This window comes from Orycteropus afer, unplaced genomic scaffold (assembly GCF_000298275.1).
Source record: "Orycteropus afer afer isolate SDZICR_OR568_19922 unplaced genomic scaffold, OryAfe1.0 scaffold00053, whole genome shotgun sequence".
NCBI lineage: Eukaryota > Metazoa > Chordata > Mammalia > Tubulidentata > Orycteropodidae > Orycteropus > Orycteropus afer.
Genome location: NW_006921640.1, coordinates 8,591,430 through 8,596,547, shown reverse-complemented (window position 1 = coordinate 8,596,547; position 5,118 = coordinate 8,591,430).

Genomic DNA, 5,118 nt, shown 5'->3' with positions numbered 1-5,118 from the left:
AACCAGAAGGCTGGTGGTTCAAACCCACCAGCCACTCCTCTGAAGGAAGATGGGGCAATCTACTTCCGTAGTGATACTGCCTCAGAAACCCAAGGAGGCATCGCTATGAGTCGAGTCCGACTTGACGGCATATAACACAACAACAAGCATTATAATAAAAATCTTGAAAGCAACTGGGTAACCTTATAATGTGAGGGCTCCATACTTGACATATCTCTTCGTCTCTCTCATCCCACCTTCCTGATTCTCCTGGCTCTCTACTCGCTCCTCACTCCTCTTACCCTGAATCCTTGCCTGACATCTAAAGTGTGTCACTTCTCTGGATCTTGTCCCTGCCTTCTCTCTCTATCTTAAACACTCTTCTCCACTGATGAAGGCAGTGGCCTCACCAAACCACCTGATGACTCCTGAATCCTTATCTCCCCTCCAGATCCTGGCCTGAGCTACAGATTTCTGAATCTAAAGGCCTTCTCTATACTTCTCCCTGATATCACACAAACACAACACTGAATTGATCTGCTGTTCTGTTCGTGTCTCAGTGACTAGTGCCAGCACCTACCTGTCACTAAAGCTGGAAAACTGGGCGCCATCAGACTTGACTTTGCTCCCCTGGTACATGCTGTCCATACACTGCCTGGCAATTGTCCCTCCGCCTGTCTTTCAAAGCACTATTTCTTCCCTTTATCCTCACTTCACCTATCTTAGTTTAGGCCCTCATCAACTGAACTGGTCTGTGTCCCCGCCTCAATTCTTGCCACGTTTACTACTGAAAATGTTTTGGGATTTGGGAGTGGTCATTCCTGGAGACCTGAGGTCGAGGTCTACTTCTGCTACTGATTAGTCATTAGTGACCTTAGACTAGCCTCTAACCTCTCGAGCCTATCTCAAACAATGGTGAGGTTGTTGTTGCTGTTGTTAAAGTGTTGAACAGTGGATTCTAACTCGTAGTGACTCTATGTACAACAGAACAAAGCGGTGCTCAGTCCTACAGTCCTGTGCCATCCTTACAATCATTGCTGTTTGAGCCCACTGCTGCGGCCACTGTGTCAGTCCACTCACTGAGGGTCTTCCTCTTTTTTGCTGACCTTCTACTTTACCAAGCATGATGTCTCTAGGGACTGTTCCCTCCTGATAACATATCCAAAGTACATGAGACAAAGTCTCGCAATTTTGCTTCTAAGGAGCATTCTATTCTGGCTGTACTTCTTCCAAGACAGATTAGTTCATTCTTCTGGCAGTCCGTGGTATATTCAATATTCTTCACCACACCATAATTCAAAGGCATCAATTCTTCTTCAGTCTTCCTTGTTCATCACCCAGCTTTCACATGCATATGGAGGCAACTGAAAGCACCATGGCCTAAGCCATGGGTCAGCCTCAAAGTGACATCTTTGTGGTATATACAAAACCCTTAAAGAGAAAAATTTCCAACCAAGAATTATGTACCCAGCAAAATTGTCCCTCAAATATAATGGTGAAATTAGGACATTTCCAAATAAGCAGAAATTAAGGGAATTTATTAAAACCAGACCAACCTTACAAGAGATGCTACAGGGAGTCCTTTGGACAGAGAACCAACAACAGCAAACAACAACTGACCATTAACACACATGGTGACATAACCCAGAAACCAACCCAGCTATAGAAGTATCCAAAGTAAATAAGACTACAAGATTGTAAACAGCAAACTAGAGACATCAATTGACAAATGAGGACAACTACAAACCAAAAAGAGGGAAAAAAATTGTGTAGTTACAGAACTTCTAAATGGTTCTAAAGGGAAGTCAAGACAACTACAAGATAGAACAAACTGTTCTAAACTTGGGAAGAAAACTATAAATCACAGAGTAACGTCAAAGAAAAATGATACACTTCACAACAACAAAAAAAAAGGACCAGCACAAATATTTAGCAAATACTAAAACAACAGCAACGAAGGAAGTGATAACACAATTCATAAACAAAATAAAATTAGCACAGAAAATTTTATGGAACAGAGAAGTCGACACTATAAAAAACCACATAACAAAAATGACAGCAACAAATTCATATTTGCTGATAATTACATATCTGGCAAGGGACTTATCTCTAAGATTTATAGAAAACTCCAACGCCTCAACGCAAAGGAATTAACAACCCAATTGAAAAATGGGCAGAAGACATGAATAGACACTTCACCAATAGACCTTATAGACATATACACTTACAGACTAATAGACATGCCACCAGGTGGCGAGCAAATACATGAAGAGATGCTCACAATCATTGGCCATCAGAGAGATGCAAGTCAAAACAACAGTGAGATACCATCTCACCCCAGCATTGATGGCAAGGTTCAATGAGACAGAAAATAACAAATGCTGGCGGGGATGTGAAGAGATTGGGACTCCCATACACTGCTGGTGGGGCTGTGAAGTGATAAAACCACTGTGAAAAGCAGTATGGCAATTCCTTAGAAAGCTAGAATTGGAGATATCATTTGTCCCAGCAATCCCATTACTACGTATATACCCCAGAGAGGTGAGAGCCAGGACAGGAACAGATATATGCACACCCATGTTCATCTCAGCACTATTTACAGTAGCAAAAAGATGGAAACAACCTACACGTCCATCAGCGGAAGAGTGGATGACCAAACTATGGCACATACACACAATGGAATGGTATGCAGCACTAAAGAATAATGTAGAGTCTGCAAAACACCACATAACGTGGATGAACTTGGAGGACATTATGGTGAGTGAAATAAGTCAATCACAGAAGAACAAATATAGTATTAGCTCATTACTGTAAAAAGTCAAGGGAAGGTTTTTATATGGAGGGAACTTTTTGTTGGTTGCCAGGAGTGGGAGGGGAGGGCAGGGAACACTGAAAAAAAAAAGCATTGACTCATGTCACTTTAGTTTTGTGTATTTCACTGTCCATAAATTATATTTCAATAAAATGCATTAAAAAAATGACATCTTTGATTTTTTTTTTTTTTACACTTTAAAGAGATCGTTCACAGCAGATTTGCATTAACACAATACACCATTTGATTTTTCTACTGCTGTTTCATGGGTGTTGATTGTGGATCCAAATAAAATGAAATCCTTAACAACTTATGTATTTCTCCATTTATCATGATGTTGTCTATTGGTCCAGATGTGAGGATTTTTGTTTTCTGTATGTTGAAATGTAATCCGTCTTTGATCTTTATCAGTAAGTACTACCAATCCTCTTCAACCTCAGCAAGCAAGGTTATGTTACCTGCATGTAGCAGGTTGTTACAGTCAGGTCAGGTGGTTGTTGTTGTTGTTGTTATGTGCCGTCGAGTCGCCCCCAACTCGTAGTCGGATCAAAATGAGTGGGCATATGTGAAGATATTTTGCAAGTAAACAAGGGAGGTTTCACATGCTAGGTATTGTTAATGAAGGACCACTTTAATCAATAGCTGAATTAAACCAAACCAAAACCAAAACCAAAATCACTGCCATCGAGTCAATTCGACTCATAGCAACCCCTCCTTGGGTTTCCGAAGCGGTAAAGAGGATATTTATTGAGCACCAAGTGTGTTTTCCCCTGACGGAAGTGCTCTTAATGCACCACCTCCCTCAGTCCTCAGGATTCCATGTTGCTGCCTATCCAGACAGTGAAGATCCTAGACTCTATCCCTAGAAAAAAGGCTGAAACAGGGCCTGGCTACCCCAACCCTCCAGCTCATTTTATATGCTTCTATGTTCCTCCTCATCCATTGTTCCCAGATTGTCTGTTCTCTGAAATACATTATGCAAATCCAAGCTAGTCCAGTATCCATAGAAACCAAAACCTCTCATCTTCCTCAGCCTGTTCCCCAGCAGAAGAAACCCACCCAAGTGACACCCACCGACAGGGACAAATAGCTTGCACAGCAAGAAAGCTTCCCCTGCCCTGGGGCATCAGACTTTAATGGTTATTGAACTCACCTTGTCAGTCTTCTGATCACAGAGGAAAAACTGGGTGACACAGGCCAGAGATGAGGGGGCATTTTCTTTCAGAATTTCTTTAAAGGAGATGCTACAATCTCCACATAATGCACTGCAGCATCTTCCACTACTAACAGTTTTATTTTGTCTAATCCAAATAGCTCCACTGCTGTTAAAATCATATTCATGTGGACATGAGTCAATATGACATCGTCTTCAATCACACACATACAAGTACATGACCCATCTCTGGAACGTGAAAACACAATTTTATCATCCATGATTGATTACTAATTTTATGAACAATTTTTGAAGACCTACTCATCTCTAGAATAACCTTGTCAATGCTTAAAACAAATGACTCTTTAATTTTCTTTTTTCTCCAGACTCAAAACATGAGGAAATGACCTTGAAAGAATTATGGAAGTGTCCAGGTCTCCCTGTTTATGGAAGAGAAGATGAATGGCTTTATTTAAAGTCTTCCATTATTTAGCAGCAGAGTCAGGTTAAATAATAGTACCCTCTCAGCTGCTAAGTATTTAACAGTCCCTATTCTAAGTGTTCTACACATTTGCTCATTTAACCTCACAACCACCCTACAAGGTAGGAGCTATTATTGCAAATTTTTCACATGATTAAATTAGGGCACAGACAGGTTAGTTCTCTCCCCTAAGGCCACATGGTAGTTGAGTCAGAGTTTGAACCCAGGTTATTTGATCCCTTGTCTTAATCTGTTAACCACTAAGCTGTTGGTCACTAGATTATCTTTTTGGGGACTGATATTTTAAATATGTTGAGGCCTCAGGTTTACAATCTCTCCCAATGTTATTAATAACTAAACTTCACTTAGTTTTTATCCTTAATTTTAAAACTCTAGGGTGAAACAGTTAGAGAACAAGTGACATCCACCAGTTGAACAGACTGCATGAAAATATCCAGGACAAACCTTCTGCCTTGAGGAGAAACAATTATTTTAATAACATTTTTTTGTTGTTATCATTTTCTCCTCTTGGCTGGGTTGCTTAGGGATAGAGAGTTAGAGTATCTGCTCTTATAGTGTATTTTTGGAACTGGAATATACTCATAAACAGAGTATGTGCTATGCATAAAGTACCTCTGGAAGAATTCCCAAAGCTAGTAATAAGGACTCTGGTAGCATAGTGCCTAAAGCACT